Source organism: Bactrocera oleae, chromosome Y (assembly GCF_042242935.1).
Source record: "Bactrocera oleae isolate idBacOlea1 chromosome Y, idBacOlea1, whole genome shotgun sequence".
Taxonomy (NCBI): Eukaryota; Metazoa; Arthropoda; class Insecta; order Diptera; family Tephritidae; genus Bactrocera; species Bactrocera oleae.
This window is the reverse complement of record NC_091542.1, coordinates 1,678,432-1,706,144: the sequence shown is the minus strand read 5'-3', so window position 1 is coordinate 1,706,144 and position 27,713 is coordinate 1,678,432. Positions and strand designations below refer to the sequence as shown.

The window sequence follows — 27,713 nt, the reverse complement described above, 5'->3', positions numbered from 1 at the left end:
CTACCCAGTACGAAATCGCTGAAAGGGTAGACACAAAAATTATTAAAACCTAAACCTATCAAAATGACCACAATAGAATCTTCAACAGACCCCAAGTAGATACAACAACAATATAAACAGAAGCTTATATAAAACACAATCGTTCTCAACCGAACATAAAAAACATACGTCACGCGAACTATACATAAGAGGGTATAAATTACAATCGTGCGAGAAGTTCAAACACTTAAAAGTTAACGAACGAAATAATTTTGTAAGCAAATTTAATTGCTTCTATTGTAACAAACACCACTCAATGCTTCATTACAGCACATATCCCAGCTCACCCCAAAGTATCGCTTATAAGAAAAGGGTTTAATTGAAAAAGAAAATCCCGATAATCAATATTGCGAAAATTGCCAAGTACCATGCTGCTCAAAGGCATTAAAAACCCAAACACTACACAGCGAAAATCAAAGTAGAGTACTATTTTTCTACCCACAGCAGTTGTCTCCATCGTACACCGAGGAGAACTGTTTAAGCTTAGGGCCTTAATAGACCAAGGGTCACAACGATCATTTATAGCGTCTAGGGCACAAAACAGGCTACAACTGTCAACAAAACTAACCAGTTTTAAAATCAATAAATAGCAAGCATTGGCAAAAGGTTTCACACCTAAAGTTATTAGGCCGCGATCTCATACCACAGATAATACTTGAAGGTATTGAGAAAATTTCAAACCCACTTGTGGCACAAAATACTATATTCGGTTGGATTCTAAGTAAACTGGTTGCAGATCAAGTTTACATCAACAACTTAAATTGACGAAAGTTCAAAAGAATCCCTTAATTCACAATTAAGGAAATTTCGGGAGTTAGAAAAACGCTCCCTCCTATTAAGTACAACCCCAGAAGATTAGTATTGTGGGGACTTCTACAAAGCCACAACTACTCGATGAAACAATGGCCGGCACGTCGTACGACTACCATCAAAGCCACAATTTTCCAACATTCCACAAATTGGCACAAAAACCCAAGTCAGAAATTCTTCTGACTACTCCAGTGTTAAAAACATAAATATATATAATTCAACCAAAACATCCTTAAAAAAGAATATCTCAAACATAAATATATCGAATTTACCACATTACCAACTAAAAAAAATGCCATTTTCAATTCACGGCTAATCACTGTACTCTCACAAGATCCCTCTTCAAAGGTTTCAAAAGAGCATCCATTCTGGCCATATCTGAGTCAGCCGTGGAGTCGCTAACCTTAATAAGCCGACGGTAAAGAAATTTTAAATAAACGATACAAATAAAAAACTTCTACAAGAAACAACCGCAGAATACAATAAATACGAAACCTCATAAACCCGCACAATAAAATTGCCTACCTTAAAGCACTTAAATGCGCATCAAAATGCATACAAATTATATTTTAAAAATCAAAGCCGTTTTATACACTACAGGTCAATATGGATATAACATTACTCCATCACCATCTGACCCACTGCGCGCTCGGCTACTTCAGAAGCAGTATGCCGAAATTAATACATATACCGTTTCAGTAAACATGTGTAAAACTAGGAAAAATATTCGCCAAGGGGTCCAGAATGGTTAAATAGGTTAAACCTTCCTCTACATGTACACTCCACTATACCCGGGAAAATAATGGCGCACCCTAGAGAACACTCACAGGTCCTCGCCACATACGACGCACCACACACAAAACGCATTCGTTTTTGTCTACGGGCCTGATCGCCACATCATTTTGTTCTTTTCGATGAGGTGATAAAATACGGCAAGCTGCACCTTTCAGATCTTGTAATGCTGATTCTTTTCGGACATATGCGCTACCTACATAAACACGATAAATTTCATAATTATTTATAATTATATATTTATAACAATAATATTATATTAAAGCCGTGTTAACCTTGTATACGATAAAATCGGTGGTGGGAAAATTGCGGAATTAGTCAGCCATGTTTAAATGCATTCGCACCATAGATACTAGTTTGGCTAGTAGTAACGCTACACAGTTCAAGTCGTAATAGACTTATTACTTTTAAAGGACCTACTTTTGTTTTTGCTACTAGTAAGTGGCTTGTGGTCGCAATCTCGCTTTGTGTGCGTACGTATACAGAAGCCGTGTAGTTCGACTTTGTGCTCTGGGGCATAGTTTACCCATCGAGGGATTTGTATCCGTGAGATATCATTTAGATTGCTCGCAAACTGGGACCACTTTTCTAAACGAAATGGTTTTATTGGTTCATCCAAATCGGTTCCATCTATCCATAATTCTTGTATTAGTCTTTTGGCGTGTATCATAATTGGAAAAAGCCATCCTGCGGCGTCGAAAGGTATTGCCACAGAAAATAAAATTTGTCGGTTTTTTAATGCGGATAATGCTGATATTGACTCTGTAGTATATGAAAACTGGTCAGATATCGCAATCAATTGTATCTCCAGAGTTTTTGTTCTAATTTCCTTTTCGAATTTAAGGAAATTACTGCCCAACAGATTTTCTTTAAGTATATCCTTTAAGATATTAGGGCGGTCCGCCGTTATCTTTTTGAAGACAACTCCGACCTAAATATTATAATTCAGAATCAAATCGTAGGAACTATGTATTCTTTCAAATCTATCGACTGTGAAGCAAACGCAGATGAAGCCACTAATTACTCCACTGAATTTTTAGACTCCTTGGATGTGCCTGGTTTACCACCGCACAATTTGCAACTTAGGGTTGGCTTGGCAGTGATCATGATTAGAAATTTAAACCAACTAAAACTGTGCAATGGAACACGTTTGGTGATAAGAAAACTGATGAGCAATGTGATTCTCGCGTTGATATTCAAAGAATTTTAAAGAAATTTAGAGACGGGGAAGTTATTATTCCAAGGATTCCGATGATCCCAACGGATATGCCCTTTGAATTTAAACGAATTCAATTCCCGATTCGTCTTGCCTTCGCCATGACGATTACCAAATCACAGGGTCACGCGGCATGTTTACGTGTCGGTAAACCATCCGCTTTATTTCTTCTTGCGCCTGTCAAAAAAACAAAGAATGTCGTTTGCCACAAGGTGCTTGAATGAAAGGTGTTAATCCGAGTGCATCACATGCTACACAACATACTTTATTTTAATCTTTTTTTTTCTGACACGTGTTTGAAGTACTTAATTTTAATTTGTATTCTCTTTCTGTATGTATTGTTGATCCTAATTAAATACTTTTATATATCTATCTATGTTCATATTTATTTTGTATCATTGTATTACCTTCATCAGAGCCTAAATTAGTTCACCTAAAAGATAACACGACATTAATTGACTGTTAGGCGGTACGAAGTTCGCCGGGTCCGTTAGTATATATTGTAAATATTAGATTAACAAATTATTGATTGCCTTAACTTATGCGCTTACATTTGAATACCCATACTCACAACAACCACAAAAAAAATTAAAGTTCAAGTATTTACGTTCAACGAATTTCCGACATTATCCCTTAGGCTTAATAAAGCAAGTAGCAGGAATGCGTAACAACAAGTAAGCTAAAGACACAATAACAATTAAAGCTTGAATCTACAGCAAAAAGACAAAAATACAAACATACATATATATACATTCCATCGACAAGCAATACGCAAATTGCATTTACCGATAAATCTTATAAATAAAAATTATCTTATATATTTACGTATATAATTACATTCGAATATATTAACATAAGCGCGGTGGATAAAAGCGCCAGCAGAGGAGGCCGATGAAAACGAAGATGATATCGATATTGAAAACTCGGATGGGGAGGATGATGATTTGAACAACATTGCGGGATACCGTGTTGAAAATTCATATTTACATGAAAAAGAGGATGACATTTTAGCATTGCAGAAATTTGCCGAGCATACCGGAGTCGCTTTCATCCCTTACTTGGAGAAATCTTATCCAAATTTTTACAAGAGTATCGATCATCCACAGGAAGACATACGTAACGTGTCAATTGACGCATTGAGCTCCTTCATTGTAGCTCTACACAAACTACAAGATTTGCAAGACGTTTCCAATGCTATTACAATCTTGATACCCAAATTATGCCAAATTATGCATGATGACGAAGAAGTTTCTGTTGTATTGTCTGCACTTGTAGATTTGAGTGATCTTATGAAAAAGTTGAAACAAATCTATTTACCAACGGTTGAACTTCGTGATGTAGTCTTCTCTTGTATAACAGAAGTGCTCCAGGGCAAGGTCGCTTGCCAATTTGACGAGTCTACTGGAGATGAAGACGAAGATGCTGAGGAGAGTGAATAGGACGAGGCTATCGGAAAGTGTGCTGGCAATATACTTGGTTATTTATGATCCTTCGAGCCGGAACGGAACAAACAACGAAAGCAAGGCGAAATCAGGCACACAATATACAAGAAAAAGCTTTCAGTTAATTTTCTTATTAGCTGTTTTTATTCTATCATTCTTTGAAAATCATCTGCCAGCTGAGGTAGTACGGAGAATATTGGTGCAATTCACATAACGTTTTGCAAATAATTATATGCAAAAAGTAGAAATTGCGATACATTTCTTTGTATTCACGTGTGAGTTCGGTTATAAGTGCGTCTAAAAAAACGAAGGAACATAAAGCAGTTGGTGCAAAGCCAAATAAGCAAATAATTGGCAACTCGGAATAAGAGTCTTCGGGAACAAAAAGAAATTTTTGGAATCCAAAATGCAGCAAATAATCCAAATTATTACAAATTTTCTTTCTTCAGCTAACGGTGTAATCAAAAAGGCCACCACTGATTTACAGGAGGCCTACAAGCGTTCTGAGACTGTACCAGCTCTTTGCGAAATTGCCGTCTCGACAATGAAGCCACAGGTGCGTCAATATTCTGTTGCACTACTTAAGAAGCATTTTGCGAAACTGCGTCAATGGAACAAAGTGCCGGTTGAGCAACAGCAAATTATTAAGCAGGGTATGCTTTATGCCCTCATGCAGGAGCAGCAAAAGTCTGAGCGTAAAGCAATTGCTCAATTTGTTGGTGTTTTGGCGCGTCGCGAAGCCAAAGAGTTTGACTCATGGATGACCGAAGTGCTAAAGTTCACCTACAGCTACTGCTCTTCTACCGATCCTAAGCAAGGCGAGCTAGGTTCGTCTTCATTTCCTATTTTGGCTGATGCGGCCTCTGATCAATTTTTGCAGCACATGGAATCGGTTTCATATTGGAATGGAATGTTCACTGCTGCATTGGTGACTACCGAATCAACTGGCAACATGGCTACACCTGTTATTTTCAACATTCAAATTGATTTGACTTCTTTGGTGCCGTTCACATTGGGCCACAGAACAGCCGAACAAAAGTTGCAGAAGTCCATACCGTTAATTGTTAAATCCCTTCAAGCATTTGCTGTGCAGCCTGAGGTCGACCAATTCGTTTATGTTTTTGATATTCTCGAGAGTATGGCAGATTTAAATGCTAAATTGCTGAACAATCACATAAAAAAGTTGTTGGAGTTCTGCTTGGAGGCAGCAGGTAATGCCCTATTTGATAGCGCTATGCGCATAAAAGTTGCGGCTTACGTTGGCTGGTTCGTTCGCCTTAAGAAAAAACTGATTTTCAAACGAAAGTTGATCGAGCCCATGATTTGAATTGTTTTCAATTTGATGGCAACTGAACCCGAAAACGAAGACGATGATGAAGAATACTTTTCGGGTGAAGACAACTCGAATCCGATGACAACGGCTACTCAAACAATGGACCTTGCACTGAGCGTGCCACCAGAGAAATTGACTCCGCCATTATTGCAACTTTTGGAGCCCGCCTTGGACCCACTGCCACGCCGTGCTGCCTACTTAAGCATGGCCGTTATAGTCTAAGGATGCTCGGAGGCTATTTGCAACAAATATCTCGAAAGCATGCGATGGAACATCTCTCGGTTTGAGCACCCGCCTTCCTTAAATTCATTTCGTTTTTATCAATTGATTTTACTAGCGGTGAGTGAAATCGAAATTAATTTCGTACTTGGTTATTATGGTGGTATGGCTAAATGACCACTCATTCCCCATCACCATAAGACACTGTCACACCACATTCACCCCATCAATTCACATCCACATCAACGCACCTACCTCCCTTACATTCCACATCACTACACTATGCACCAACACGCACACATATACAACATCGCCACGATCACACTACCATAAAGCCATCAATCAATAGATATATAAGGGACTACAAAAGCATCCCATACGCTTCTTTTTAGCATCGATTCGCTTACGAGAGAACATCTTTCGGTTCGAGCACCCGCTTTCCCAAAATCACTTTGTTTTTATCGACTCATTTTGCTAGCGGTGAGTAAAATTAAAATTAATTTCGTACTTGATTATTTATGGTCCTTCGAGCCCTAGTGAACGGAGCTATGGGCCATTAAACATAAAAGAAAATAATAATTAAATAACGTGAACAAAAAATAATGTGCCAAAAAATGAACAAATAGTGAAAAATAACCGGCTCATTTATTGGAAAACAAATAAAAAAACCCGTGGAGTGACAAAAAGTGAACAAACAAAAACCAAAAAGGTACAGTGACAGTTATTGGAAATAAAAGTGCAGTGTAATATAAAGAAATATCCAAATATATATATATGTTATTTGCGTACATAAAGAAAATATATGTACGTATATATAAGTATATACATACATACATACATATGCCAAAAGCGAATTTGAGAGTTGAGTGACCGAACATATGTTCGAACACATAAACATACATACATAACATAAAAGTGGAAAAGCGGATAAACTTATTAAATGTCCCAAAAAAACAATAAATATAGTTTAAAAAAACTAAAGACACACGCTTTTAAAGAATATCGAACTAAAAATTTGAAAATAATTTTAAAAATTAACTTAAACAAATAATATATAAAAACTACTACCTGGTTTCAAGATATTAGTTGCAAATAGCCTCCGAGCATCCTTCGGCTATAGCGGCAATGCTTAAGTAGGCAGCACGACGTCGCAGTGGGTCCTGACCCTGCAAGGCAGGCTAAAAAAGTTGCAATAATGGCGGAATTAATTTCTCTGGTGGCACGCTCAGTGCAAGCAGATCCATTGTTTGAGTAGCCGTTGTCATCGGATTCGAGCTGTCTTGACCCAAAAAGTACTCTTCATCGTCGTCTTCGTTTTCGGGTTCAGTTGCCATCTAATTGAAAACAACTCGAATAATGAGCTCGATCAACTTTTGTTTGATAATCAATTTTTTCTTAAAGCGCACCAACGAGCCAACGTAAGCCACGGCTTTAATGCGCACAGCGCTATCGAATAGGGCATTACTTGCTGTTTCCAAGCAGAACTTCAACAACATTTTGATGTGATTGTTCAGCAATTAAGCATTCAAATCTGCCATACTCTTGAAAATTTTAAAAGCATGAACAAATTGATCGACCTCAAATTTAACAATTAACGGTATGGACTTCTGCAGCGTTTGTTCGGCTGTGTTGTGACCCAATGTGAACGGCACCAAATAAGTCATAGCAGTTACAATGTTGAAAACCATAAATAACCAAGTATATTGCCAGCACCCTCTACGATAGCCTCATCGTATTCGCTCAAGCTCAACCTTTGGAAGAGAGATTTGCTTCAACTCTTTTAAAAGATCACCCAAACCTACAAGTGCAGACGACACAAAAGAAACTTCTTCGTCATCATTCACAATTTGACCCAACTTGGGTATTTAAATTGTAATAGCATTGGAAACGCCTTGCAAATCTTGTTGTTTGTATAGAGCAACAATGAACGAGTTCAATGCGTCAATTGACACTTTACGTATGTCTTTCTGTGGATGACCGACCATCTTGTAAACATTTTGATAAGATTTCTCCAAGTAAGGAATGAAAGCGACTCCGGTATGCTTGGCAAACTCCTTCAATGCTAAAATGGCCTCATCTTTTTCATCTAAATGAATTTTCAACACTGTATCCCGCAATGTTGTCCAACTCATCATCCTTCCCATCCGATTTTTCAATATTGATATCGTCTTCGTTTTCATCGGCCTCCTCTGCTGCCGCTGATACTCCATCATCGTCTTTAAATGCTGGTACAACCTTCTCTGTAGAGAGTATAGAATCAAATATGCATTCAATCACCTTCGGGAAAACGGAGGCCAGCTCCTCATTTACCACCTCAACCAATAAGGCAATCAAATTAAAAAGAGCACAACGTACATCGAGATCCTTAGCCTTCTCGAGTAAATTCAAAGCGAACGTCATGGTATCTGTGGCGAACGGCATGAAGCTTTGCTTGCCGAACGTGCGAGCCAAGGCAGCATGAGTGTCGATAGCCTATGGACGCAGACTGATAATACCCTCTTTTTCTGTTGGAGCCAAATATGATCGCAGACGAACCGAATTGTTGGGATTCAGAGCCTCGAATAAAATTTTAATAAGCACCGACAAATATGGCTTCATTTCGTCTTCCAAATTATCACAAAACGTTTCTAACGCATACAACATACGATCAATGTGTTTGGCTTCAGCGCCGCCCCTTCGAGATCCATTGCAGAGCTGATGCAAAAATTTGCAAAGTATAGGTAGGTTTTGTGATGCGAATTTGGTGATGTCTGATTGTAAATGTTGGGAGAATTGTCCCAGCGCAAAGAAGGCTGCATTACGAACAAGTATTAGGTCGGTGATGCCTACTTTAACAGTATTCAGCATAGCCATGCTTAAGTAGGCAGCACGACGTGGTAGTGGGTCCTGCTCCATCAAGGCGGGCTCCAAAAGTTGCACGCTCAATGCAAGCAGATCCATTGTTTGAGTAGTTCGGGTTCAGTTGTCATCAAATTGAAAACCACTCGAATTATTGGCTCGATCAACTTGTGGTGGATAATCAATTTTTTCTTAAGTCGCACCAACCAGCCAGCATAAGCAGAACTCCAACAATAATTTGATGTGATTGTTCAGCAATTTAGCATTCAAATCTGCCATACTCTCGAGAACATCAAAAGTATGAACAAATTGATCGACCTCAGCCTGCACAGCAAATGCTTGAAGGGATTTAACAATTAACGGTATGGACTTCTGCAACGTTTGTTTGGCTGTGTTGTGACCCAATGTGAATGGCACCAAAGAAGTCATACTAGCTAGTATGTTGAAAATAACAGGTGTAGGTGCTTCGGTGGCCACCAGTGCAGCAGTAAAAATTTCGCAAATCGATTTCATATGCTGCAAAAATTGATCCGGGGTCGCAGCAGCCAAAATAGCAAATGTAGAACCTAGCTCGCTTTGCTTAAGATCGGCCGAAGAGCAATAGGTGTAGATGAGCTTTAGCACGTCGCTCATCCGTGAGTCAGACTTTTTGGCTTCGTGACGCACCAAAACACCGAAAAATTGAGCATTAAGTATACCCTGCTTAACAATTTGCTGTTACTCAACCGGTACTTTGTTCCATTGACACAATTTTGGTCAGTGCTTCTTAAGTAGTACAGCAGAATATTGGCGCACCTGTTGCTCCGGTGCCGAGACGGCAATTTCACAAAGAGCTGGTACAGTCTCAGGATCGTTATCCGAAATAAGCAAATTTGTAATAATTTGGATCATTTGCTGCATTTTGGATTCTAAAAATTGATTTCTCTTTCAAAGACTCTTATTCCACTTTTTTTCGCTCTTTTGCGAAATTTGTGTGCATGTAAACAAATATGAAAGTACCCATTATAATTATTAATTTGTCTACATGCACATATATATGTAACTCATTGTTTGATGCGAAATCTCCGTTGCCACGGACAACCAATGGCCGAAGCTCACGTTTTTTGTTTTCTTGTCAAAAAGTCACTATGTCGAAGGACTGACGCGACAACAAAGCGTCACAACATTGTGTTGTTGGTAAAAATCCGACTTATGCTGAATAAAAATAACGAAGGGCCGCCGATTGTCACCGTTTCCCTTGTCGCTCTAACAGCTTTGCCTACAAATCATCGTAAATATGTATGGTTATATAATATATGAGCATGCATACATATTGACGCAGATTTTGTCGAAGAAAAATATTTTAAAATTGAAAAATGTTTTAAAATTGAAAAATATGTAGGTTTTTGTATCCATTATTTGTGTGGCAATGTCATAAGCACATATGTATGTATGTACATATAGAGCAGTGCGCGCAAATGTTGTTACAGATAAATGATAATAACTGGATTTGAATTTGAATTGTACTTACATAAGTACATACATATGCTTTAAATCATGAAAGGTGTGATTTGCTTATATTACTATTTAAATATATTAAGATTTTTAAGATATTATGTTAGTATGTTATATACTTATGTATGTATGTACATATATAGTAAAGCATAGCAGATACATATACATATATATGTACTTATATGAAAGTATTTCATATTATCAAACATAAGCAATATTTAAAAAGCAACAGCAAATATTCTTTTGAAGTAATATATTTTAATTAAAATGTAATAAATTTTTCATGATATCATAGATATTCAGAAAAGGAATTTCATATCTATGAATATGATTGCATATAAATGTAAAAAAATATAAGCTAACATGCGGCTGTAATATCAATGCAAACTTCTGAGCATAATTTACATTCAGTGCTCAGCTCTGTTCACGTGCCACTGTTAAAATTTCTCCTTCTGCTCAACTACTGTAATAATCTACATTCTCTGATAAACGTTCTCTGATACAAGTAAACAAGAAAAAGCTGTCAGTAAATTTTCTTATTAGCTAATTTTTGAAAATCATTTTTTGAAAATCATCTGCCTAGTGAAGAAGTACGGAGAATACTGGTGCAATTCACATAACTTTTTTCAAATAATTATATGCAAAAAGCAGAAATTGTGTTACATTCCTTTGTACTCACGTGTGATTTCGGTTATATTTGCGTGTAGAAGACGAAAGAACATAAAGCAATTGGCACAAAGCAAGATAAGCAAATAATTGGCAACTTTTTAAGCGTGTAATTTTAGCGAAAAGAGCGAAAAAAATGGAATAAAAGTCTTTGAAAACAGAAATCAATTTTATCAATCCAAAATGCAGCAAATAATCCAAATTTGCTTACTTCGGATAACGATCCTGAGACAGTACCAGCTCTTTGTGAAATTGCCGTCTCGGCACCGGAGCAACAGGTGCGTCAATATTCTGCTGTACTACTTAAGAAGCGCTGACCAAAATTGCGTCTATGGAACAAAGTACCGGCTGAGCAACAGCAAATTATTAAGCAGGGTATGCTTAGTGCGCAATTTTTCGGTGTTTTGGTGCGTCATGAAGATAAAAAGTATGACTCATGGATGAGCGAAGTGCTAACGCTCATCTACAGCTATTGCTCTTCGGCCGATCTTAAGCAAAGCGAGCTAGGTTCTACATTTGCTATTTTGGCTGCTGCGACCCCGGATCAATTTTTGCAGCATATGAAATCGATTTGCGAAATGTTCACTGCTGCACTGGTGGCCACCGAAGCAACTACACCTGTTATTTTCAACATACTAGCCAGTATGACTTCTTTGGTGCCGTTCACATTGGGTCACAACACAGCCAAACAAACGTTGCAGAAGTCCATACCGTTAATTGTTAAATCCCTTCAAGCATTTGCTGTGCAGGCTGAGGTCGATCAATTTGTTCATACTTTTGATGTTCTCGAGAGTATGGCAGATTTGAATGCTAAATTGCTGAACAATCACATCAAATTGTTGTTGGAGTTCTGCTTATGCTGGCTGGTTGGTGCGACTTAAGAAAAAATTGATTATCCAACACAAGTTGATCGAGCCAATAATTTGAGTGGTTTTCAATTTGATGGCAACTGAACCCGAAGACGATGATGAAGAATAATTTTTGGCTGAAGACAACTCGAACCCGATGACAACGGCTACTCAAACAATGGATCTGCTTGCATTGAGCGTGCAACTTTTGGAGCCCGCCTTGATGGATCAGGACCCACTACCACGTCGTGCTGCCTACTTAAGCATGGCTATGCTGAATACTGTTAAAGTAGGCATCACCGACCTAATACTTGTTCGTAATGCAGCCTTCTTTGCGCTGGGACAATTCTCCCAACATTTACAATCAGACATCACCAAATTCGCATCACAAAACCTACCTATACTTTGCATCAGCTCTGCAATGAATCTCGAAGGGGCGGCGCTGAAGCCAAACACATTGATCGTATGTTGTATGCGCTAGAAACGTTTTGTGATAATTTGGAAGACGAAATGAAGCCATATTTGTCGGTGCTTATTAAAATTTTATTCGAGGCTCTGAATCCCAACAAATCGGTTCGTCTGCGATCATATTTGGCTCCAACAGAAAAAGAGGGTATTATCAGTCTGCGTCCATAGGCTATCGACACTCATGCTGCCTTGGCTCGCACGTTCGGCAAGCAAAGCTTCATGCCGTTCGCCACAGATACCATGACGTTCGCTTTGAATTTACTCGAGAAGGCTAAGGATCTCGATGTACGTTGTGCTCTTTTTAATTTGATTGCCTTATTGGTTGAGGTGGTAAATGAGGAGCTGGCCTCCGTTTTCCCGAAGGTGATTGAATGCATATTTGATTCTATACTCTCTACAGAGAAGGTTGTACCAGCATTTAAACCCGATGATGGAGTATCAGCGGCAGCAGAGGATTCCGATGAAAACGAAGACGATATCAATATTGAAAAATCGGATGGGAAGGATGATGAGTTGGACAACATTGCGGGATACCGTGTTGAAAATTCATTTAGATGAAAAAGAGGAGGCCATTTTAGCATTGAAGGAATTTGCCGAGCATACCGGAGTCGCTTTCATTCCTTACTTGGAGAAATCTTATCAAAATGTTTACAAGATGGCCGGTCATCCACAGAAAGACATACGTAAAGTGTCAATTGACGCATTGAACACGTTCATTGTTGCTCTATACAAACAACAAGATTTGCAAGGCGTTTCCAATGCTATTACAATTTAAATACCCAAGTTGTATACTTGGTTATTTATGGTTTTCAACATTGTAACTGGCATGACTTATTTAGTGCCGTTCACATTAAGTAACAACACAGCCGAACAAACGTTGCAGAAGTCCATACCGTTAATTGTTAAATTTCGTCAAGCATTTGCTTTGCAGCCTGAGGTCGATCAATTAGTTTATGTTTTTGAAATTTTCAAGAGTATGGCAGATTTGAATGCTAAATTGCTGAATCACATCAAAATGTTGTTGAAGTCCTGCTAGGAAGCAGCAAGTAATGCCCTATTTGATAGCGCTGTGCGCATTAAAGCCGTGGCTTACCTTGGCTCGTTGGTGCGCTTTAAGAAAAAATTGATTATCAAACAAAAGTTGATCGAGCTCATTATTCGAGTTGTTTCCAATTTGATGGCAACTGAACCCGAAAACGAAGACGATGATGAAGAGTACTTTTTGGGTCAAGACAGTTCGAATCCGATGACAACGGCTACTCAAACAATGGATCTTCATTATCGATATCATCTTGCTTGAAGAAACGAAGTGAATTTAGAGAAGGCGGGTGCTCGAACCGAAAGATGTTCCGTCGCATGGTTTCGAGATATTTGTTGCAAGTAGCCTCCGAGCATCCTTCGGCTATAGCGGCCATGCCTAAGTAGGAAACACAATGTGGCAGTGGGTCCTGACCCTGCAACACGGGCAAAAAAAGTTGCAATAATGGCAGAATTGATTTCTTTGGTGACACTCTCAGTGCAAGCAGATCCATTGTTTGAATAGCCGTTGTCATCGGATTCGAGTTGTCTTCACCCAAAAAGTATTCTTCTTCATCGTCTTCGTTTTCGGGTTCAGTTGCCATCAAATTGAAAACAACTCGAATTATGGGCTCGATCAACTTTTATTTGATAATAAATTTTTTCTTAAGGCGCACCAACCAGCCAACGTAAGCCACGGCTTTAATGCGCACATCGCTATCAAATAGGGCATTACTTCCTGCCTCCAAGCAGAACTCCAACAACATTTTTATGTGATTGTTCAGCAATTTAGCATTCAAATCTGCCATACTCTCGAGAATATCAAAAGCATGAACAAATTGATCGACCTCAGGCTGCAAAGCAAATGCTTGAAAAAAATTAACAATTAACGGTATGGACTTCTGCAGCGTTTATTCAGCTGTGTTGTGACCCAATGTGAACGGCACCAAATAAGTCATACCAGTTACAATGTTGAAAACCATAAATAACCAAGTATATTGCCAGCACCCTCTACGATAGCCTCATCGTATTCGCTCCTCGTCAAATTGGTAAGCGACCTTGCCCTGGAGCACGTCCATTATACAAGAGAAGACAACATCACGAAGTTCAACCGATCGTTTTCAAAAGATCACCCAAACCTTCAAATGCAGACAACACAACAGGAACTTCTTCGTCATCATGTACAATTTGACACAATTTGGGGATCCAAATTGTAATAGCATTGGAAACGTCTTGCAAATCTTGTAGTTTGTATAGAGCCACAATTAACAATTTCAATGCGTCAATTGGCACTTTACGTATGATTTCCTGTGGATGATCGATCATCTTATAAACATTTTGATAAGATTTCGCCAAGTAAGGGATGAAAGCGACTCCGGTATACTCGGCAAATTTCTTAATTGCTAAAGTGGCCTCCTCTTTTAAAGTGAATGTTTATTTATAAGATTTATCGATAAATGCAATTTACGTATTGTTTGCCGATTGAATGTATATGTATGCAGTTTGTCTTTTTACTGTAGATTCTAGCTTTAATTGTTATTGTGCCTTTAGCTGAATTGTTGTTACGCAGTTCTGCTAATTGCTTTATTAAGCCTAAGGGGTACTGCCGGAAATTCGTTGCAAATAAATACTTCAACTTTTATTTTTTTTTTTGTGGTTGTTGTGTGCATATATAATATATATAAATGTAAGCGCATAAGTTAAGGCAATCAATAGTTTGTTAATATAAAATACATATATACACATATATATGTAAATATAGTATTATATAAGTACATATGTATATAAGTATATTCACCGGATTTTTTATTTTTTTTATATATCAATTTTTAGGAATTTTCCGTTAACGTTAACAGTATACAGGATTTACAACATACATATATAATTAATAAAAAAAATTAAAACGATACACTTTCTTTGTCTCGCCTCAAGGGGGTTTTAGGGAGAATAGATGTGTGTGTTTTTGCTGCTGCATATATATTTTGTTGTTAATCTCGCGCCCGTATTTGATTATTAATGTTTTGGTTTTTATGTATATTTTTGGGATTCGCGCCGCGTTTCGATTTTTTGTTTTTTGGTTTCGCGCCCGTTTATTTTTGTGTTTAAGTATGTTTTCATTTTATGTTTTTGTTTTTTGGGACGTTTAATATGTTTATCCGCTTTTCCTCTTTTATGTTATATATGTGTGTTTATGTGTTCGAACATATGTTCGGTCACTCAACTCTCAAATTCGCTTTTGGCATATGTATGTATATACTTATATATACGTACATTTATTTTCTTTATGTACACAAATAACATATATATATATATATTTGTATATTTCTTTATATTACACTGCACTTTTTTTTCCAATAACTGTCACTGTACCTTTTTGGTTTTTTTTTTGTTCACTTTTTGTCACTCCACGGGTTTTTTTTAATTTGTTTTCCAATAAATGAACCTGTTATTTTTCACTATTTGTTCAGTTTTTGGCACATTATTTTTTGTTCACGCTGTTAGTTTTTGTTCACGTTATTTAATTATTATTATTTTTTCTTTTATGTTTAAATAGTTCCGTTCACTAGGACTCGAAGGACCATAAATAACCAAGTACGAAATTAATTTTGATTTCACTCACCGCTAGTAAAATCAGTCGGTAAAAACGAAGTAATTTTGGGAAAGCGGGTGCTCGAACCGAAAGATTTTCTCTCGTAAGCGAATCGATGCTAAAAAGAAGCGTATGGGATCGTTTTGTAGTCCCTTATATATCTATTGATTGATGGCTTTATGGTAGTGTGATCGTGGCGATGTTGTATATGTGTGCGTGTTGGTGCATGGTGTAGTGATGTGGAATGTATGGGCGGTAGGCGTGGTGATGTGGATGTGAATTGATGTGGTAAATGTGGTGTGACAGTGTCTTATGATGATGGGGAATGAGTGGTCATTTAGCCATACCACCATAATAACCAAGTTCGAAATTAATTTCGATTTCACTCACCGCTAGTAAAATCAATTGATAAAAACGAAATGAATTTAGGGAAGGCGGGTGCTCAAACCGAAAGATGTTCCGGCGCATGGTTTCGAGATATTTGTTGCAAGTAGCCTCCGAGCAACCTTAGGCTATAGCGGCCATGCCTAAGTAGGCAACAGAACGTGGAAGTGGGTCCTGACCCTGCAAGGCGGGCTCCAAAAGGTGCAATAAAGGCGGAGTCAATTTCTCTGGTGGCACGCTCAGTGCAAGGTCCATTGTTTGAGTAGCCCTTGTCATCGGATTCGTGTTGTCTTCACCCAAAAAGTATTCTTCATCATCGTCTTCGTTTTCGGGTTCAGTTGCCATCAAATTGAAAACAATTCAAATTATGGGCTCGATCAACTTTCGTTTGAAAATCAGTTTTTTCTTAAGGCGAACGACCCAGCCAACGTAAGCCGCGACTTTTATGCGCATAGCGCTATCAAATAGGGCATTACTTACTGCCTCCAAGAACAACTTCGACAACATTTTTATGTGATTGTTCAGCAATTTAGCATTTAAATCTGCCATACTCTCGAGAATATCAAAAACATAAACGAATTGGTCGACCTCAGTCTGCACAGCAAATGCTTGAAGGGATTTACAATTAACGGTATGGACTTCTGCAACGTTTGTTCAGCTGTGTTGTGAGCCAGTGTGAACGGCACCAAATAAGTCATACCAGTTACAATGTTGAAAACCATAAATAACCAAGTATATTGCCAGCACCCTCTACGATAGCCTCATCGTATTCGCTCCTCGTCAAATTGGTAAGCGACCTTGCCCTGGAGCACGTCCATTATACAAGAGAAGACAAAATCACGAAGTTCAACCGATCGTTTTCAAAAGATCACCCAAACCTTCAAGTGCAGACAACACAACAGGAACTTCTTCGGCATCATGTACAATTTGACACAATTTGGGGATCCAAATTGTAATAGCATTGGAAACGTCTTGCAAATCTTGTAGTTTGTATAGAGCCACAATAAGCGTCAATTGGCACTTTACGTATGTCTTCCTGTGGATGATCGATCATCTTATAAACATTTTGATAGGATTTCTCCAAGTAAGGGATGAAAGCGACTCCGGTATACTCGGCAAATTTCTTAATTGCTAAAATGGCCTCCTCTTTTAAAGTGAATGTTTATTTATAAGATTTATCGATAAATGCAATTTACGTATTGTTTGCCGATTGAATGTATATGTATGTAGTTTGTCTTTTTACTGTAGATTCTAGCTTTAATTGTTATTGTGCCTTTAGCTGAATTGTTGTTACGCAGTTCTGCTAATTGCTTTATTAAGCCTAAGGGGTACTGCCGGAAATTCGTTGCAAATAAATACTTGAACTTTTATTTTTTCTTTTGTGGTTGTTGTGTGCATATATAATATATATAAATGTAAGCGCATAAGTTAAGGCAATCAATAGTTTGTTAATATAAAATACATATATACACATATATATGTAAATATAGTATTATATAAGTACATATGTATATAAGTATATTCACCGGATTTTTTATTTTTTTTATATATCAATTTTTAGGAATTTTCCGTTAACGTTAACAGTATACAGGATTTACAACATACATATATAATTAATAAAAAAAATTAAAACGATACACTTTCTTTGTCTCACCTCAAGGGGGTTTTGGGGAGAATAGATGTGTGTGTTTTTTTTGAGGATTTTGTAGTTTTCTCTTTTTGCCTTATCGCCAGCTTTTACGATGCCTGTTGTGCATCTCTCTCCCTGTGTTTTTGCTGCTGCATATATATTTTGTTTTTAATCTCGCGCCCGTATTTAGGTCAAAAAAATATTGTCGACGCAATAGCGAATATTTAGAATAGTCGACAAGTGAACCGGTTTTTTTAAAATGTTTAAAGGCTCGAGTTTTTCTGTTTTTCAATTTATATAACTCTTTCGAAAATCACGGACTTATACTTTTGTTTTTGTTAACAATTACTATTGGAACATACTTTTCAAATAATTTCATAATAATATTATTAAAATGAGAGACACTCAATTCAATGTCACCATTATAATTAGGCCATGTTATTGTAGAAAGTTCTATATTTAATTTTTTTAAATTAGCTTTTGCAAAGTTAAACCGACTACAGAAGCACGAAGTTTGATGATTATTATCCCGTACAATGCCTGAGATTTCGACAGATATTTCCAAAGCAGGATGATATGAGTCCTCTGGTAGAACAAGAGGATTACTCTGAATAACGGAACACTTTGCGGAGGTATCAACGTATACTAAATCTAAGCATTTACCAAATTTATTCGGAATCAAATTAATTTGGTTCAAACCCAACTCGGACATTTTTTCGAAAAACTCATTAAAACATGACCGATTGCAAATCGGCACGATATAGTCATCGAATGGTTTCCACGAAGCACACGGTAAATTGAAATCACCTAATACAATTATTGAATCTGCATTATTTGCCATCGAGGTAGCACTATTTATTAAAGAAGCATGCTGCATGTATACAGATAAGTCGGAATGGGGTGGTATATAAGATAGGGTTAAATAAATAAAGCAACTATTAACGTATACTCTAATACATTTAAATTCAAATGAGTCGGTCCCTGCAACAAGAATATTTTCAGATGGGATAGAGGAATGCACGGCAAATAGAACACCTCCACCGATTCTGTTCAGTCGATCACATCTAAAAACTTGAAATTTGCTGTTTTAAATCTCATTATCAAATATGTGAGGTTTTTAAAATGTTTCTGTAAATCCAATTATATAATATTGAAATTAAAATTGGAACTGTTTAAATACAAGTCGGTAAATTTTGTATTAAGACCTTTAACATTTTGATAATAAATGCTTAGCGAATTTTTACCAATCAGTTTTTTATATCGGTGGTTGCTTTTGCTAATTTAGCAATGTTTTCCTCAATTTGACTTCTAAGTTTAGGCTTAAATTCGCGTACAAAAGTCCCAGGTGGCCAGAATGAACTATCTAAGATCTTTTTGAATGTTTCAAGAGATACGTCTATTTTAAACGATGATATACTTCTATCATAATTGAAGTTAAATTTACGTATATTGATATCATCGATTTTTAAACGTGACGAAATGTAAGATTTAATGTCCTCCACCAAGGTATCTTTGGCAAGTCTCGAAATAAATATAGACTTTTTAGGTGGAATAACTATTAAGTTATTAACTGATGCTACTAAGTTAATAGCGGGAGCCTCTGGAATTGTGAGACACTTATTACTATTAGATAGAGCTTTTGGGGAATTGAGCTCTTTGGAAGTTGACGGCTTATCACCTTGAGGGCAAGGAGAAGAGAGATTTATTAGGTCATTGGGAGGAGACGTTCTTTTCTGAACAGAAGAACTAAGTGTTACTTCATCGGAAGGACGTTTACGCTTAGGAGCAGGTTTAGAGGATTCGTGAGAATCATTCAGGCACTTAAAAGATTTGAACAATTTTTCATAGTGCCTAAATTTTTCAGTGAGGGTTACAAGATCACGACCGATTTCGTTAAAGCCATTGCGTGTCTCCCTATAAACTTTAAATAGATCGATTTCAATAGATCTACAATTTAAACAGGACCAACGCAATCCCTTACAGTCGATAATAGAATCTAAGATTCTACCAGTCAGTCCAGCACATTTAATATGGGCAAGCCCATCACAAAGCCAGCATGAAGCGTAGCGATCTGGCTCGCCTTTAATGTTACAATTGGGGAAGTTACAAGACATAATAAACCACAAGAATGAAGATCAAATTAAAGAGTAGGTAGAACAAAATTTAATAGATTAATAATAAATTAGTGTGTTAATAAAATATTAATAATAATAAATTCAATTAAGAACAATTTTTTTTTATCAAAGTTTAAAACCAAGACTATTTGAAGAAGCAATATAGCGAGCAGTTTTAGAAGCACTGTAACAAATAAAAAGCTAAACGCAACACAGCTGTGAATAAAGAAGTAGATAAGATAAACAAAGTGAGAAAATAGAATAAAATAAAACAAAATGAAAGAAAGGCTGACTCGGCACCAAAAATTGGAAAGTTTAAACTTTTTAATACCGCAAAAAACAGAACATAAAATACTTATCATGAAACTGAGAGTTTAATCACTAAAAATTTGTATTAACACGGTAATAAAAATTAGTTAAACTTCGAGAATTTTTTAAAATAAAAACACAAATGTACATAGCTAAAAGAATTGCAGCTTAAGAGCTTGAAGTGTTGCCACCTATGATATTTGATTATTAATGTTTTGGTTTTTATGTATATTTTTGGGATTCGCGCCGCGTTTCGATTTTTTGTTTTTTGGTTTCGCGCTCGTTTATTTTTGTGTTTAAGTATGTTTTCATTTTATGTTTTTGTTTTTTGGGACATTTAATATGTTTATCCGCTTTTCCTCTTTTATGTTATATATGTGTGTTTATGTGTTCGAACATATGTTCGGTCACTCAACTCTCAAATTCGCTTTTGGCATATGTATGTATATACTTATATATACGTACATTTATTTTCTTTATGTACACAAATAACATATATATATATATATATTTGTATATTTCTTTATATTACACTGCACTTTTTTTCCAAGAACTGTCACTGTACCTTTTTGGTTTTTTTTTGTTCAGTTTTTGTCACTCCACGGGTTTTTTTTTATTTGTTTTCTAATAAATGAACCGGTTATATTTCACTATTTGTTCAGTTTTTGTCACATTATTTTTTGTTCACGCTGTTAGTTTTTGTTCACGTTATTTAATTATTATTATTTTTTCTTTTATGTTTAAATAGTTCCGTTCACTAGGACTCGAAGGACCATAAATAACCAAGTACGAAATTAATTTTGATTTCACTCACCGCTAGTAAAATCAGTCGGTAAAAACGAAGTAATTTTGGGAAAGCGGGTGCTCGAACCGAAAGATGTTCTCTCGTAAGCGAATCGATGCTAAAAAGAAGCGTATGGGATGCTTTTGTAGTCCCTTATATATCTATTGATTGATGGCTTTATGGTAGTGTGATCGTGGCAATGTTGTATATGTGTGCGTGTTGGTGCATGGTGTAGTGATGTGGAATGTATGGGCGGTAGGCGTGGTGATGTGGATGTGAATTGATGTGGTAAATGTGGTGTGACAGTGTCTTATGATGATGGGGAATGAGTGGTCATTTAGCCATACCACCATAATAACCAAGTTCGAAATTAATTTCGATTTCACTCACCGCTAGTAAAATCAATTGATAAAAACGAAATGAATTTAGGGAAGGCGGGTGCTCAAACCGAAAGATGTTCCGGCGCATGGTTTCGAGATATTTGTTGCAAGTAGCCTCCGAGCATCCTTCGGTTGTGGCGGCCATGCCTAAGTAGGCAACAGAACGTGGAAGTGGGTCCTGATTCTGCAAGGCGGGCTCCAAAAGGTGCAATAATGGCGGAGTCAATTTCTCTGGTGGCACGCTCAGTGCAAGGTCCATTGTTTAAGTAGCCCTTGTCATCGGATTCGTGTTGTCTTCACCCAAAAATTATTCTTCATCATCGTCTTCGTTTTCGGGTTCAGTTGCCATCAAATTTAAAAAAAATTCAAATTATGGGCTCGATCAACTTTCGTTTGAAAATCAGTTTTTTCTTTAAGCGAACGACCCAGCCAACGTAAGCCGCGACTTTTATGCGCATAGCGCTATCAAATAGGGCATTACTTGCTGCCTCCAAGAACAACTTCGACAACATTTTTATGTGATTGTTCAGCAATTTAGCATTTAAATCTGCCAACTGAATGCCATCTGAATTGGTCGACCTCAGTCTGCCCAGCAAATGCTTGAAGGGATTTCCAATTAACGGTATGGACTTCTGCAACTTTTGTTCGGCTGTTCTGTGGCCCAATGTGAACGGCACCAAAGAAGTCATATTAATTAGAATGTTGAAAATAACAGGTGTAGCCATGTTGCCAGTTGCTTCGGTGGTCACCACTGCAGCAGTGAACATTCCATTCCAATATGAAACCGATTCCATGTGCTGCAAAAATTGATCAGAGGCCGCATCAGCCAAAATAGGAAATGAAGACGAACCAAGCTCGCTTTGCTTAGGATCGGTAGAAGAGCAGTAGCTGTAGGTGAACTTTAGCACTTCGGTCATCCATGAGTCAAACTCTTTGGCTTCGCGCCGCACCAAAACACCAACAAATTGAGCAATTGCTTTACGCCCAGACTTTTGCTGCTCCTGCATGAGGGCATAAAGCATACCCTGCTTAATAATTTGCTGTTGCTCAACCGGCACTTTGTTCCATTGACGCAGTTTCTCAAAATGCTTCTTAAGTAGTGCAACAGAATATTGACGCACCTGTGGCTTCATTGTCGAGACGGCAATTTCGCAAAGAGCTGGTACAGTCTCAGAACGCTTGTAGGCCTCCTGTAAATCAGCGGTGGCCTTTTTGATTACACCGTTAGCCGAAGAAAGAAAATTTGTAATAATTTGGATTATTTGCTGCATTTTGGATTCCAAAAATTTCGTTTTGTTCCCGAAGACTCTTATTCCGAGTTGCCAATTATTTGCTTATTTGGCTTTGCACCAACTGCTTTATGTTCCTTCGTTTTTTTAGACGCACTTATAACCGAACTCACACGTAATACAAAGAAATGTATCGCAATTTCTACTTTTTGCATATAATTATTTGCAAAACGTTATGTGAATTGCACCAATATTCTCCGTACTACCTCAGCTGGCAGATGATTTTCAAAGAATGATAGAATAAAAACAGCTAATAAGAAAATTAACTGAAAGCTTTTACTTGTATATTGTGTGCCTGATTTCGCCTTGCTTTCGTTGTTTGTTCCTTTCCGCCTCGAAGGATCATAAATAACCAAGTATATTGGCAGCACACTCTCCGATAGCCTCATCCTATTCACTCTCCTCAGCATCTTCGTCTTCATCTCCAGTAGACTCGTCAAACTGGCAAGCGACCTTGCCCTGGAGCATTTCTGTTATACAAGAGAAGACTACATCACGAAGTTCAACCGTTGGTAAATAGATTTGTTTCAACCTTTTCAAAAGATCACTCAAATCTACAAGTGCAGACAACACAACAGAAACTTCTTCATGCACAATTTGGCCTAATTTGGGTATCAAGATTGTAATAGCATTGGAAACGTCTTGCAAATCTTGTAGTTTGTGTAGAGCCACAATGAAGGAGCTCAATGCGTCAATTGACACGTTACGTATGTCTTCCTGTGGATGATCGATACTCTTGTAAACATTTGGATAAGATTTCTCCAAGTAAGGGATGAAAGCGACTCCGGTATGCTCGGCAAATTTCTTCAATGATAAAATGTCATCGTCTTTTTCTTCTAAATATGAATTTTCAACACTGTATCCCGCAATGTTGTTCAAATCATCATCCTCCCCATCCGAGTTTTCAATATCGATATCATCTTCGTTTTCATCGGCCTCCTCTGCTGGCGCTTATGTCAATATATTCGGATATAATTATATATGTAAATATATAAGATAATTTTTATTTATAAGGTTTATCGGTGAATGCAATTTGCGTATTATTTGCCGATTGAATGTATATGTATGTTTGTATTTTTGTCTTTTTGCTGTAAATTCTAGCTTTAATTGTTATTGTGTCTTTAGCTTACTTGTTGTTACGCAGTCCCGCTAGTTGCTTTATTAAGCCTAACGGCTACTGTCGCAAATTCGTTGAACGTAAATACTTGAACTTTAATTTTTAGTTTGTGGTTGTTGTGAGTATATGTATACAAATGTAAGCGCATAAGTTAAGGCAATCAATAATTTGTTAATATAATATAAACAATATATACTAGCTGACCCGGCGAACTTCGTACTGCCTAACAGTCAATTAATGTCGTGTTATCTTTTAGCTGAACTTATTTAGGCTCTGATGAAGATAATACAATGATACAAAGTAAATATGAACATAGATAGATATATAAAAGTATTTAATTATGATCAACAATACATACAGAAAGAGAATACAAATTAAAATAAAGTACTTCAAACACGTGTCAGAAAAAAAAAGATTAAAATAAAGTATGTTGTGTAGCATGTGATGCACTCGGATTAACTCTTTTCATTCAAGCAACTTGTGGCAAACGACATTCTTTGTTTTTTTGCCAGGCGCAAGAACAAATAAAGCGGATGGTTTACCGACACGTAAACATGCCACGTGACCCTGTGATTTGGTAATCGTCATGGCGAAGGCAAGACGAATCGGGAATTGAATTCGTTTAAATTCAAAGGGCATTGGAATAAGAACTTCCTCGTCTCTAAATTTCTTTAAAATTCTTTGAATATCAACGCGGGAATCACATTGCTCATCAGTTTTCTTATCACCAAACGTGTCCCATTGCACAGTTTTGGTTGGTTTAAATTTCTAATCATGATCACTGTCGAGCCAACCCTAAGCTGCAAATTGTGCGGAGGTAAACCAGGCACATCCAAGGAGTCTAAAAATTCAGTTGGGTAATTAGTGGCTGAATTATAATATTTAGGTCGGAGTTGTCTTCAAAAAGATAATGGCGGACCGCCCTAATATCTTAAAGGACATACTTATATCTGTTGGACTGTAATTTCCTTAAATTCGAAAAGGAAATTAGAACCAAAACTCTGGGGATACAATGGAATGCGATATCTGACCAGTCTTCATATACTACAGAGTCAATACCAGCATTATCCGCCATAACAAACCGACAAATTTTATTCTCTGTGGCAATACCTTTCGACGCCGCACGATTGCTTTCGCCAATTATGATACAAGCCAAAAGACTAATAAAAGAATTATGGATAGATGGAACCGATTGCGATGAACAAATAAAACCATTTCGTTTAGAAAAGTGGTCCCAGTTTGCGAGCAATCTAAACGGCTTCTGTATACGTACGCACACAAAGCGAGATTGCGACCACAAGCCACTTACTAGTAGCAAAAACAAAAGTAGGTCCTTTAAAAGTAATAAGTCTATTACGACTTGAACTGTGTAGCGTTACTACTAGCCAAACTAGTATCTATGGTGCGAATGCATTTAAACATGGCTGACTAATTCCGCAATTTTCCCACCACCGATTTTATCATATACAAGGTTAACACGGCTTTAATATTATTGTTACCTACTATATAAAAATAAGTCGGGTTTTCCTTCCTGACGCTATAACTCCAGAACGCAAGAACCGATTTCCACTGTGTCGCATTCGTTGGAAAGGTCTCGGGCTCCGTGAGGTTTATAGCAAAGAAAATTCAGGAAAAATTTCAACAGAAAAGCGGGAAAATCTTTTTTCACATACAGCGCCATCTCTGATACATAACATGTACTACAAACCAATATTTTAAGTAGATGGCGCCGGAGCGTGATACATTGTTTGACAGCTACTCATTGTTCTCTGCTCATTTAATTTCATGTGACAAACCGGTATTGTGTTCACTTGAAATTGTGAAAAAAAACTAAAAAAAAATAAGTTATTCGTTTCCTAACATTTCAATTGGAAACCATCAAATCAATAACGTGTATTTTTATAGACAGGTGGTAAGTTGAACTGTGTAAATTATGTGGATCGTGCATTTGAGGTTAAATTCACTGCTCTGTCCATAGTCCAAAATGCCTAGAGGATGATGTGCAAACATCGCCCGTCGCACAAGACATGCAAGTCAGTAACAAGTGTATTCACAGAACTTAAGCGTAGAAAGACAAAATATAATAAGAGAACATGTCCGATTGAGACAACGCGTGAACACACGAAGATCGTTAGCTTCATACAATCGCTTGGCATTCCAATATGATCCCACTGCGAACTACAGTTATGATGAAAATTTAGATATTGGACCAATGACGGCTATATGCCGATATTGCAATGCGTTAAATTTCAAAAGAGAAACGGCTGGATTGTGCTGCGCAAGTGGAAAAGTCAAACTGGATCCATTACTTACACCACCAGAACCACTGAGACCATTGTTCGATGGAAGTGATCCCGATTCCAGCCATTTTCTTCAACACATCCTTGAATACAATAACTGCTTCCGCATGACTTCCTTTGGAGCTAATATCAATCGAGAAGGCGGCTTCATGCCGACTTGCAAGGTTAAGATACAACACACATAACCAATCATTCACACCAACACAATAAATTGCAACACATAACAACTACATATACACCACACACTACACCATCACACGATCAGAAGTTACACCGTATTCTTTAACAAATGATTGTTTGCAATTACAGACACAAGGACAAATGTATCATTTGCATGGTTCAATGGTGCCAACACCAGATGAACCGCATCAATTTCTGCAAATATATTTCATTTCGTCGATGCTTGATCAGCTGAATGTGCGGAGCAATATACAGGGAACACAACAATTAAAGAGACGAATTATTGAACAGTTGCAATCATTTTTACACGCTAATAATGCTGTGGTTAATATGTTCAAAACAGCGTTGGAACGAACAAATTTGTCATAAGAGCGGATTGTACTCCAACAGGAGAACATGTGCGAAGATTCAATGCACCCACCGTTAATGATGTTGCTGCAATTATTGTTGGCGATCTAACTAAATCGCGTGACATTGTCGTTCAGCGAAGAAGCAATATCATGCATCGTGTAAACGAGACACATCGTTTGAACGATGCGTTACAATATCCAATCATTTATTGGCAAGGGCAAGACGGGTACGACATCATGTTGAAGACGGTCGATCCAATTTCAGGTACAATATTCACACATTAATTATTGCTATTATTGGTTTCCATTTAACAATTCATTTAATTTTGCATTTTCAGGCGTAACAACGAATAAAAATCTAAGCGCAATGAATTAATATGCGTATCCTATGATGATTCGCACACATGAGGAGAATGTCATTCTGAAGTGCCGTCGGCTATTCCAGCAATTCGCTGTCGACATGTATGTCAAAGTCGAGACCAAACGTTTAGCGTTCATCCGATTCAATCAGGCAAAGCTACGATCTGAGGACTATATACACTTGCGTGATGCTATTCATTCAGATGGTGATGTTCAGAATATTGGACGTCTGACGATTCTCCCATCATCTTATATCGGAAGCCCTCGCCACATGCACGAATACGCTCAAGATGCTATGACGTACGTGCGAAATTATGGAACTCCGGATTTATTTATTACGCTCACATGCAATCCAAAGTGGACGGAAATTGAACGTGAGTTGGAACCGGGCCAAAAACCGCAAGATCGCCATGACATAATCGGCAGAGTATTTCAGCAAAAACTCAAGGTTATGATGGATGTGCTTACTAAGTATCAAGTTTTTGGTGACACACGTTGTTATATGTACTCGGTGGAATGGCAGCAGCGTGGACTAACGCATGCTCATATCCTAATTTGGTTGCTGAACAAATTACATTCAAATGAAGTAGATGACATCATATCAGCTGAAATTCCTGATCCAGTCACTGATCCCCATCTACACGACATTGTGATGACACAGATGGTTCATGGACCGTGCGGTGCATTAAATCCAATATCGCCTTGCATGGCTGATGGAAAGTGCACAAAACGATATCCGCGACC

The 27,713-nt window shown here is 37.5% G+C and overlaps 1 pseudogene; it reads left to right on the top strand.

Moving 5' to 3' along the window:
* The first annotated feature begins 4,705 nt into the window (after positions 1 to 4,705).
* Positions 4,706 to 27,713, top strand: part of LOC138858279 (importin-4-like) — a 79,980-nt pseudogene continuing 56,972 nt past the window's right edge.